Source organism: Capra hircus, chromosome 15 (assembly GCF_001704415.2).
Source record: "Capra hircus breed San Clemente chromosome 15, ASM170441v1, whole genome shotgun sequence".
Taxonomy (NCBI): domain Eukaryota; kingdom Metazoa; phylum Chordata; class Mammalia; order Artiodactyla; family Bovidae; genus Capra; species Capra hircus.
The window spans coordinates 26,977,034-26,989,852 of record NC_030822.1 but is presented as its reverse complement, the minus strand read 5'-3'; positions in this window follow the sequence as shown (position 1 = coordinate 26,989,852).

The window sequence follows — 12,819 nt, the reverse complement described above, 5'->3', positions numbered from 1 at the left end:
ATCAGGTGCTTGTTCTTCATCTCTAATGTAGCAAATTACTTAACATCCTTAAAAATGTATAGAGCTTTATAGTTGAAAATGCTTTTGAATACATTTCAATACACTGCTGTGATAGGAGACTTCAGTAGCACCTGGGATGGTGCAAAGGAAATGGTAGTTAGGTTTTGAGTTCCAGGCTCCTGTTTATTCGTCATATGAACTTGAGGAAGTCACATTTTCCATAATTCTGATCCTGTAGAATTATTGTGAAGATTAAATGAAATTGTTTATGTGAAAATGCCAGGCACAGTTGTGCTCTATTTTGTAAGCCTTTTAAGTTTGGTGATCTATTTTTTAAGTCTAGTATTTGTACCACTACCACTTAAAAAACTGAGGGCTCAGAGACAGGTGATGAGCCTGTCCTCACAGGTTAAATGCTAGTAGGCATCATGCTGAGCCATGAGTTGCTACTTTCCATAGAAGAGTATATTTGTGCCACCAGACACAGGACTGATCTTTGGAAGGTCAGAGGAACTTGGCGTTGGTCTTTAACGTGATCATCGTGCCAGCCTAACATGCCTTCACTCAGAGGTGCTCAACTCAGTTTAATTATGTGTCACAAACTCCTGATAAGAGGAAGTAGAGTGAGAAAGCACCATATGGGCAAGGCCTTTCCAAGAAAGGACAGTGAGAAACAGTCTTTTGCCTCTGCTTGGAGGTTTATAAGCCTTTATGTAAGTGAGGTTTGATGACCTGTATAGAGAGAGAGAGAGAGAAAAACACTGTACAGTTGTACTTGTGAGAAGGCCCACCCTTGCCTTTTTCTCTCTTCCTTACTTACATATACAGTGTACCTGAAAACAGGTACACTTTTTTTTTTCTTTTTTTTTGAAGCAAGCCTGAGTTTGATTCCTGACAAGCCATGTCAGTTTGGACAAGCTCTAAGGGGTTTAAAACAGCAGAAGATGGAATGAATTATAATTCCTACTTTTAAAAAACTGATAGGTGAGCAAAATTCCTCCAAAGTGGTTCTTTCTGACTTTTTCTTTCTCTTCCAAAACATATCAATAGTTACTGTATACTTGCTTTGCATAGACATCAGGGACACAGTTAGCTGGGGGAGAAGCCCTTGTCCTCATGGAGCTTCAGCATAGTAAAGGAGATAATATTCATCAAAGATCACACCTAGATCTATTCAGTGTTCAATGCTGTGACAGAAAGTGCCATGATAGCATATGAATGGGGAGGTTGGGGAGTTTTCCTTCAGGAAAGATTGTTTAACCTGTAATCTGAAGGAAAAGGACTGAGCTAGGCAAAGAGGAGGGCAGCAGCTGTCCAGTAGATGGACAGCAGGTACAAAACCCTTGTGGTGGGAGGGGACTTCTAGGCCAGTGTGGCAGCAGTTTGAAGAGCAAGCGCAGTGAGTACAGTGGGAGTGGAAAGTAGAGACCAAGCTATATGGATCTTACAGCTTGTTATAAAAGTTTGAATATTTTTTTGTAAGAACAATGAGAAGTCATTAAAAAGTTTTAAGCCATTCGAGCCAGTAAAATGAATTAACACTTTTATAAAATATTTGGAGTTACGTTGGTTCATTGGAACAGAAGAACATTTAACATTTCTTTTTTGATGCCAGTCTCATCTCTTCATGTCCTTTTTCTCTAACATCTACAGTGGTTCCCCAGCACTGTGGAATCTGGTATTCAAGGTTTTTAGCCATAGCTTCAGCTTAGGTTTCTGGATTCATCCTTCATTTCACTACCCTGGTCTGCTGCCTGTGTCCCCCACCACACACACAGTTTATGCTGTGTTAGAAAGTCTCACTCACTCCTCAAAGCCCAGCTTTCACCTCCTTTGCTAAGACTGCCCAGATCTCTTCAAGGAGAATTCATCCCACCCCACTGCTAGGTTCCTCTAGCATTTTGGGAGAAACGTGTGTTTACTAATCATTTATCATTAGTGAACTGTTTGTAGCATGTGAATCTTCCTTATAGACATCTTTTTGGGAGGGGGTCAGTTCAGTTCAGCTCAGTCATCTCTGACTCTTTGTGACCCCATGGGCTTCAGCACGCCAGGCTTCCCTGTCCATCACCAACTCCCAGAGCATGCTCAAACTTAAAGTGTTGCCAGTTTTGTTGATCTCTTCCAATAAATGATTTGACTTCATTGATTCTGTTGTTTTTTATATTCTGTTTAATTTATCTCCATTCTGTTCTTTATTATTTAATTTCTTTTGCTAGCTTTGGTCTTAGCTTTTCTTCTTTTTCTAGTTCCCCAAGATGTAAAGTTAGGTTATTGATTTTGAGACCTTCATTTTTAATGTAGGCATTTACAGCTATAAATTTACCAGATGCATTACTTCTGCTATATTCCATGCATTTTAGTATGTTGGGATTTTTTTTTCCCATTCATCTCAGGCATTTTCTAGTTTCTCTTGTTATTTCCTCAACCATTGGTTATTTTAAAATGTGGTTTAATTTCCACGTATTTGTGAATTTTCAGTTTTACTTATTTTTAAAATTATTTACTTTTGGCTGCACTGGATCTTTGTTGCTTCATACAGACTTTCTCTAGATGCAAGGAGTGGGGGCTACTCTAGTAGTGACATGTGTCTTTCTCATTGTGGTGGCTTCTCTTGTGGAGCACACAGGCTCTAGGGCACACAGGCTCAGTAGTGGTGATTCTTCGGCTCTATAGCACAGGCTCAGTAGTTGTGGTGCGTGAGCTTAGTTGCCCCATGACATGTAATCTTCCCAGACAAGGGATCAAACCCATGTCCCCTGTATTGGCAGGCAAATTCTTAACCACTAGACCACCAGGGAAGTCCCAGTTTTACTTCTTTTATTTTTTTTCTCCATTCTACCATAGATATTCTATCCATGATTGATGAAAGTGGTGAACTGAAGTCTCCACAAATCTCTATTATTGTGGAATGATTTCTCCCTTTGGTTTTTATTAATATTTGCCTCATGTATTCTGGAGCTCTGTTTGATGCATATATCCTTATAATTGTTTTGCATGGACAGAGGCGCTTGGTAGGCTACACAGTCCATGGGGTCATGAAGAGTCGGATACAACTGAGCAACTTCCCTTTCACTTTTCACTTTCATGCATAGGAGAAGGACATGGCAACCCACTTCAGTATTCTTGCCTGGAGAATCCCAGGGACAGAAGAGCCTGGTGGGCTGCCATTTATGGGGTCGCACAGAGTCGGACATGACTGACACGACTTAGCAGCAGCAGCAGCTTGATGAATCAACCCTTTTATCATTGTATATTGTGCCTCTTTGTCTCTTAACAGTTTTTACTTAAAATCTATTTTTTTCTGATAGTAGTATAGTCACCTTAGCTCTCTTTTGGCTACCATTTTCATGGAATATATATTTCTATCCTTTCACTTATATTCTATTTTACCTTTAGATCTAAAGTGAGTCTCTTGTGGATAGCAGAATGGATATTTTAAAATTTAGTCTGCCAGTCTTTTTGAAAGGAGAGTTAAATCCATTTACTTTCATGTAATTATTAAGAAGAAACGATTTACTTATGCCATTTGGTATTTGTTTTCCAAATGTCTTATACCCTTTTTATCCTCCATTTCATCCATTACAGTCTTCATTTGTGTTCAGTTGATTATTTGTAGTGAAATGTTCTGACTCCTTTCTCAATTCTTTTGTGTATATTTTTTAGATATTTAGATATTTCCTTTGTGGTTACCATGGGAATTACATGGAATGTCTTAAAATTACAGCAATCTAATTTGAATTGGTAATTTTGATAGCATACAAAACTCTGCCCTTATATTCATTTGCCTGTGTAGTTATTGGTATCTTTATTTCTTCATATGTCTTCAAGTTACTATCCAGTGGCCCTTTGTTTCAACCTGAAGGATTTTAGCATTTCTTTTAGGGAAGATCTATTGGTAATTAAGTCCCTCATTTGGAAATGTCTTAATTTCTCCCTTATTTTTGAAAGTTTTGCCAGATATTGAATTCTTGATTTTTTTTTTCTTTAGCACTTTTAAATATGTCATCCCACTTCCTTCTAGACTCCATGGCTTCTGGTGAAAGATTGGCTGTTGGTCTTATTGTAGAGCCCTTGTACATGATAAATTGCTGCCCACTTGCTTCTTTTAGAATTGTTTCTTTGTCTTTTGAGAGTTTGATTATGAAGTGTCTTAATATGGGGCTGTAAGTTTATTCTACTTGAAGTTTACTGAACTTGAATATGTAGATTCATGTCTTCATCATCAAACTTGGGGAAATTTTCAGTTATTTTCTATTCAAATATTTGTTCTGCCCTTTCCTCTCTGTCTTCTTCTGGGACTTCCATAATGCATATATTGATCTGTTTGCTGGTGTTCCATAGGTCTTTTAGACTCTGTTCATTTTTCTTCATTCTTTTCTCTTTCTGTTCCTCAAACTGGATAATATCAGTTGTTTTATCTTCAAATTCACTGATTCCATCTTCTGCATTTTCAAATTTGCTGTTGAACCCTTCCAGTGAAGTTTAAGAACTTACCAACATATCTCCCATTTTCCCAGCCCCTGGCAACCACCATTCTACTCTCTGCTTTTATAAGTTCTACTTTTTTAGATTACACATATATGTGAGATCATGCAATAGTTGTCTTTCTGTGCCTTGCTTATTTCACTTAACATCTTCCAGATTCATACATGTTGTTGAAAATGAGTTTTATTCTTTTTAAAAGCTGAATAATATTCCATTGCATATGTATACAAGAGAGTTCCAGAAAAGCATCTATTTCCACTTTATTGATTATGCCAAAGCCTTTGACTATGTGGATCACAATAAGCTGTGGAAAATTCTGAAAGACATAGGAATACCAGACCACCTGACCTGCCTCTTTAGAAACATGTCTGCAGGTCAGGAAACAACAGTTAGAACTGGACATGGAACAACAGACTGGTTCCAAATAAGAAAAGGAGTACGTCAAGGCTGTATATTGTCACCCTGATTATTTAACTTTTATGCAGAGTACATCATGAGAATCACTGGGCTGGAGGAAGCACAAGCTGGAATCAAGATTGCCAGGAGAAATATCAATAACCTCAGATATGGCAGAAAGTGAAGAAGAACTAAAGAGCCTCTTGATGAAAGAGGAGAGTGAAGAAGTTGGCTTAAAGCTCAACATTCAGGAAACTAGGATCATGGCATCCCGTCCCATGACTTCACGGGAAATAGATGGTGAAGCAGTGGAAACAGTGTCAGACTTTATTTTTGGGGGCTCCAAAATCACTGCAGATGGTGATTGCAGCCATGAAATTAGAAGACGCTTACTCCTTGGAAGGGAAGTTGTGACCAACCTAGACAGCATATTAAAAAGCAGAGACTTACTTTGTCAGCAAAGGTCCATCTAGTCAAGGGTGTGGTTTTTCCAGTAGTCATGTGTGGATGTGAGAGTTGGACTATAAAGAAAGCTGAGTGCCGAAGAATTGATGCTTTTGAACTGTGGTGTTGGAGAAGACTTGAGAGTCCCTTGGACTGCAAGGAGATCCAATTAGTCCATGCTAAAGGAGATCACCCTTATAGAAGAAAGTGAAGAGGAACTAAAAAGCCTCTTGATGAAAGTGAAAGTGGAGAGTGAAAAAGTTGGCTTAAAGCTCAACATTCAGAAAACGAAGATCATGGTATCTGGTCCCATCACTTCATGGGAAATAGATGGGGAAACAGTGGAAACAGTGTCAGACTTTATTTTTGGGGCTCCAAAATCACTGCAGATGGTGACTGCAGCCATGAAATTAAAAGACGCTTACGCCTTGGAAGAAAAGTTATGACCAACCTAGATAGCATATTCAAAAGCAGAGACATTACTTTGCCAACAGAGTTCCGTCTAGTCAAGGCTATGGTTTTTCCAGTGGTCATGTATGGTTGTGAGAGTTGGACTGTGAAGAAAGCTGAGCACCAAAGAATTGATGCTTTTGAACTGTGGTGTTGGAGAAGACTCTTGAGAGGCCCTTGGACTGCAAGGAGATCCAACCAGTCCATTCTGAAGGAAATCAACCCTGGGATTTCTTTGGAAGGAATGATGCTAAAGCTGAAACTCCAATACTTTGGCCACCTGATGTAAAGAGTTGACTCACTGGAAAAGACTCTGATGCTGGGAGGGATTGAGGGCAGGAGGAGAAGGGGACGACAGAGGATGAGATGGCTGGATGGCATCATCAACTCAACGGACATGGGTTTGGATAGACTCCGGGAGTTGGTGATGGACAGGGAGGCCTAGTATGCTGCTATTCATGGGGTCACAAAGAGTCAGACATGACTGAGCAACTGAACTGAACTGGACTGTATATGTATACAACACACACACTCTTTATCCATCCATTTGTTGATGAACAAATGTCTTGGCTATTGAGAATAATGCTGGAATGAGCATGGAGTACAAATATCTTTTAGAGATACTCTTTTTATTTCCTTTGGATATATACCCAGTAGTGGAATTGCTGCACCATATGATAGTTTTATTTTTAATTTTTTAGGAACGTTTTTACCTTTTTCATGATGTTTTCATTTTAATAATTATATATTTCATCTCCAGAATTTTTGTTTGGTTCCTTTTTATAATTTATTGTTATTCTCCTTTGTTTAGACATCACTTTCCTTTATTTCTTTCTCCATGTTATTCTTTAGCTCTTTGAGCATATTTAAGACAGTTATTTTATTTTATTTTTATTTATTTATTTATTTATTTTTTAAAGACAGTTATTTTAAAGGCTTTGTGCAGTAAGTCCAATGTCTGAGTTTTCTGGGTGACTTTCAGTTAATTGATTTTGTACTGCTGAATGGATTGTACTTTACTCTTTATTTACATACTTTGATTTTTTTGTTGAAAAATTAACCTCTGAATATTAAGATATAGCAACTCTATAGACATCACATTTTCACTTTCCCCCAGGATTTGAAGGATTTTTGTTTGTTTGGTTTGGCATTTTTTGTTTTTTATTTTGATTGTTAAAGGCTATAGTGGTTCACTTGTCTAGTGACTTCTCCTAACTTCTTTTCCACCCCTAGAAACTTTTCTTTTTCATGTGTGGTCACTGAAGTCTCTATTCCTCAGCATGTGTTAAACTAGTGTTTTGACAGAAATTTCCTTGAACCCTAGGAGCTAAGCAAATATACACACACATACATACCTCCTTATATTTGCAGACCAGCTTTGTGCTGTGGCCCTTCAACACTTAACCAGACTTCCACTGAACCTAGAGACCATCCTAATGTGAAGCTTGAGGCCTCAGTCCTTTTCCTAAGTATGTGCATGGCTTTCTAAATTTCTCCTAATATACAGCTGCTTTTGAATGCCCTAATTTCAAAAAAACAAAAACAAATGACTCCCTAGTCTGTCTTCCCAGTCCTTAGGTGATTTATCAGTGGTTGACGTCTCAGCCAAATCTTGTTCTTCAGGTGTGTGTAGGTTGTCTTTCAGCCATACCATGTTTTTAAGCAACGTCTGCTGCTTTTTCAGCCAGAGTGAGTTTTTATTTAAGTGAGACAGCAATGAGTGCCTTGCTTTGGTCCTTCAAATAACCCTGAGGCAGCTTAGAACAGATGTACACAATAATTTGCAAATACAGTTTGCTGTCCTCTCAGAACCAGAGACCAAGCCCCTACACTGGTAACTTGACATCTTTAAGCCAAGTCAGGGAGAGAGTGGGATGAAGGCTAGTAAAATGCCATAAAGCTTTCCTTTTTTTTCTATCTCATTTTAAAAAATTCTGGTAAAATATACAGAACAAAATTTGCCATTTTAAGTACACAATTCATTGGCGTTATGTACATTCAGATTGTTGGACAACCACTACCACTGTCTGTCTCCAGAACTTTTTCCTCATCCCCAACTGAAATTCGTTACCTGTTATGTAGTAACTCCTATTTCTTTGCCCCACACCCACTCCCTTACTAACCATCCTATACTTTTCAAGTTGCCATTTGCTTGATTCATCATTTGGTTACTACTGTAAACCTTTGACTATATTCCAGAGTCTGACAAATTGGTTCTGACAGTTTCTGCTTATTTTCATTGTTTCTGTGGGACCATGGGAGCTTGGAGTTGACTACCATTTATCTGCCATCACCATCAAGATTTTGTCCTGAGCAGTTTGGAAGAGTAGAATAGCCGTTAAGTAGGAAAGACTTTGGGGAGATCAAATTTTGAAAGAGGGTATCCAGGGTTCCGTTTAGCATAAATTAAATTCAAGATACCTGTAAATAGGTAGGGGAAAAAAAAAGAGGTACAAGGGCTGATCCCTGGTCAGTCCAGCACATAGGGGTCAGGAAGATGAGGCAGAATCAGAAAAGGGGACAGAAGAAACGACCAGAAGGATGGGGGGTGAAGCTGGAGACTGAGGTGGTAGTATCTAGGAAACAGCTAAAGAAAGCTGCTAAGTCAAAACGAGAACTCACAGAGCTAGTCATGTGAAGTCATTGGTGACTTTGGGACGAGCAATTGTGGTGGAGTTAGGGACAAAAGCTAGAGAAGAATGTGAGGAGGAAACTGAAAACTGAGAATAAAGATAATGAGTTGCAAAGACAGTGAGTTGCTATAAAGAGGAGCAATTGCTAAAAAGGCACGTGAAGTCAAGAGGTTTGTTGTTTTTTGTTTTGTAACTTAAGAAAATGGCATACCTGATGGGATTGATCCAATGGACAGAAGAAAGTTTATAATGCAGGAGAGAGGAGAATTGCTCATGTACTGTTCTTGACTAGTGGGAAGGGAAGGGATTTGTGGAGGTGTTGGGTTCATCCATTACAACACAAGTAAGTTCAGGAACAGGAGGGTAGGTGGGGAGATAACATTTACATCAATTTTCTGCTGAGTCTCAAATCCATATCTATAATATTATCTCTTCCCAGAGCCAAAATCCACTGCCTTGACTCATCCCCAACTGGATTTCCTAGAAGTACTTCAGCCTCAGGCTGTCCCAAACCAGAATAGATCAATTCCTTTTCTTCTAATTTATGGTTTCATTCATTAGCAACCCCAGAGCTGATGCTGGAAGGAGAGTAGATATCTTCCATGGGCAAGAAAGTAGGAAAATGGAATAGGGATAACTCAGAGATGGTGGGAAATTGGGATATGGGGTGACTAGGGAGCAGTGAGCTCAGAGCAGGCCCCTGGAAGCTATTACACACCCAGAGGTCAACAATGCAGTCTGTCAGGGTCTCGTGGAGTTATCCATGGTTTTTTAAATGATCTAAAGGGCTATTTATCTTCAGTTTTTCTCCGTAGCATTAGGTTGTTAACCAGCTGGAAAAACCTGACAAGCGCTTTTGCCTCCTGGGCCTTGTATTCCTTCCTACTACACTGTACTTACCCCTGATTCTTGACCAAAATGCCTTCTCACCCTCCATCCCAAAGGTCACTTCCAGAGATACTTTCCAAATTCTTCCCCCATTACTGTTGAATCTGTCTCCTTTATAGCTCTTCTGAATTTTCATTATGGCTTCCAGTTTTTGCTCCATGAAAGTTTGCTCTAAGAATTGAATTCTTCTTAGTGTCCCTAGAATAGGATCTGGCATGGATGAGGCATCAACCAATTTGTTGATTGTGTAAAAAAAAAAATGGACCATTCTGGTCCTGGGGTTTGCTCACAGGTGCACAAATGCTTATTAACATTAAAATGCACAAGCAAATCCCAGCAATAACATCCTTATTGCAGGCTGTTTTTGGATGAGGATGTTATTGTTGTGAGATATTTGTGTATCAGCCTCTCTGGACTCCAAGCGCAGTGCCCTCCTCTGCTGTCATTTGGTCTGGCACTTCAAAGTGCAGGAAAACCATGGGTGGTGATTTTAGAATCTTATTCAGAACCCTCAGGGAATGAGTCATTTCATGCTGACGACTTTTCCGGATTGCCACAGTTCAAATAAATTAAGCAACAGGACATTGTTGTTGTTGTTGTTGTAGTTATTGTTGTTAATTTTAACCTCTTCAGAAGGTAAATTTCAGAAATATATTATCATACCATCCCAAACATGATCCTACCATCTCTTGTTTCTTCACAATCTTCATTATGAACATAGTTATAATGATTTTCCAGCTCAGCAATGAGAGTACACAGCCTTGCTAAAGGAGTGAGAGGAGGCATAAGTCAGGCTCAGTCTTCTCCCTGGAGCAGATCCAGACTAGAACCCCAAATCTAACCTGGAGGCAACCAAACTGCCCCAGGAGTCAGAGGGGTAAGTGGCGGTGGGGGCAGGGGAGGGCAGAGGCAGGCTCTGACCTGAGCGCAGGACCAGTGAATCTCCTGCTACTTTGTGGATTTGAACTCTGAGGATTTGTTAAAATGCAGTTTGAGTCAGTAGTTTTGGACTCAGTTCTAGGCTGGCATCGGAGTTCTGCATTTGAAACAAGCTCTCGGGTGATGCCAGGGCTGCTGGACCACAGACCACACTTTCAATATCAACACTTTTTGTTGACCTACCGGCGGTTTGCTTTTAACCGTGTGTGGGTTTTCTTGGGAAGCGTATCTTCAGTGAGTCTTTCTCCAGGGCGTCTTGCAAGCGCCTGATGGCCTCTGGCAGCGAGCACATAGTGCTCTAAGTTCGCAGAGTGCTCTCACAGGCCCTGTTTCCCTTCATTCTCACACTAGTCCTGAGAGGCAAGTTAGCACCATTTTCCCAGCTGGGAAACCAGTTCCTGACATCTCCATGTTTCGTACTCTTTTTGTGGTTTCTTGCTGCCCCCATCACACCTGCGCCGTGTGCCTTCCACAGCCCCGTAGACTCAGCACAGTGGGGATGCACTGGGGAAGATGGTTGTGTGTGCACGCATGTGTATGCCTGTATTAAAATCAAAGGCTTATCAACAGCTGGAGCACACGGGCCCATGCCATCTCACTTAGGACACCCCGACTGAGAGTGACATTTTTCTCCTCTCAAATCTCCCCTTCAGACGATGACCTCACCTTGTATAGACCAAACGCTGAACTCAGAAGTGGCAGTGACCCTCTGCAGTGTATACTGAGATGCTGTTGGCACCTCACGCATTGCTCCTTTAAAGCCTTTCCATTTCAGGGCCGGCTGGCCAGACTCCGGCCAGCATCAGCCTCTCCGCTCACCTAAGGGCTTCTCTGGCACAGGGACCTGCGTGTGCCCTATGCAGGTGCCGAAATGCTGGGAAATTTACAGCCCTCCAGTTAACCAGGGAATGATGGGAGTGGATATGAAAAAATAACCCAGCTCTCTCACCTCTTAATTTGGGATAACTTAAGAGCATCTTCCACTTGTTAAGCCCCAGTTACCCACAGTGGTAACTGGCTTGGTAATGTTGCCTTAATTTGCTGCCTTCCCCTCTCTGCCTCACTCCCCGACTCCTGTAATAATGTTTCCTGGGGCCCCCTCCTGAATGAAGGACTTACACGTGGTGATTCCTTGTCTTGTGCTCTGCTGGGGGAACCCAGATTAAGAATCTTCTCCAAACCAGTATTTCTAAGGACCTACTTACATCTGGGCCCACATGCCTGCCTTCCCTCTAGTCATAATGGAGAGAGCATTCCGACTCCTTAGTAAGGTCACACCATCTCCCAGGGTCCTGGATGATATCCTCCCGCTTCTTTTATTGAATGCTGATTGGTGCGTGTGTGTGATGACACTATCAAAGACGGGGGAAAGATCCACCTGGAAGGATTAGAGGAAGTAGTAGCTGTCACTCACACAGGGCCAGGAATAGAGTTGGTTCCCACCAGGAAGACTGGAAAGCTACTTATTTCACAAGGCTGCAGGTAGAGTGCTCAAAAGAGTTTCGCCTCAGTCGTGGGGAATCATAAGTCCTGGCTGGACAAATTGCCGTTTTTTGTCCTGCCTAACACATCTTAAATACCCCAAGAAGATCAAACTGTTTCAAACCCATTTAAGTGCATCCTAGAACAAAGCTCAAGAATCTTCATAAAAATAAATATCTAGCATTCAATAAGATAATAGTCACTATTACTTGCATCGAATAAAGATGATCAGAAATGCAAATAAGCAGGAAAGTACAACCTACAATGAGAAAAATCAAATAAAACAGACACAGGCTTACCCCAGATGTAAAAACTAACAGGAGAATATTTTAAAATGTCATTATCACTACATATATGTATTGAAATATTAGATGGAGACATTGAAGATATAAAGATGCAAATGAAACGTTTAGAGGTGAAAATTATAATATCTGAGATATATGTTGAGTAGGGTTAACAGCAGATTAGGCATTTCAGAAGAAAGATTATGGTGCTTAATGACAATAATAGAAATTATCCCCAGTGAAACACAGAGAGTAAGAAGAAAACATCTTAAAATGAACAAGAGCATCAGTGGACTGAGAAAATTTTAAGCAGTCTAATATATGTGTATTTTGGCACCCTGGAGAAACAGAAGAGAGACAGAAGAATACCTGAAAATAATGACCAACACTTCCCCGAATTTGATGAAAACTATAAACCCACACATCTTGGAATCTCAGTGAGCTCCGTGAAAGAGTGTACATAGATGTTTCATAGTCAAATGCTCAAAAGCAATGATGAAAAGGAAACCTTAAAGCACTAGGGTGAGGAAAAAGACATGAAGGAACCAGAATAAGGATAATAACAGATTTCCCTTAAGAAACAATTCAAGCAAAAGGACAGCAGAATGATACTTGAAAGTACAGAAGGAAAATGCCTAAAAAGACATGAAGGAACCAGAATAAGGATAATAACAGATTTCCCTTAAGAAACAATTCAAGCAAAAAAGACAGCAGAATGATACTTGAAAGTAGAGAAGGAAAATGCCCATCAACCTAAAGTTCTGTAGCCACTGAATGCAAGTTTCAATGATGGTTTTTCACAACACAATGTGATT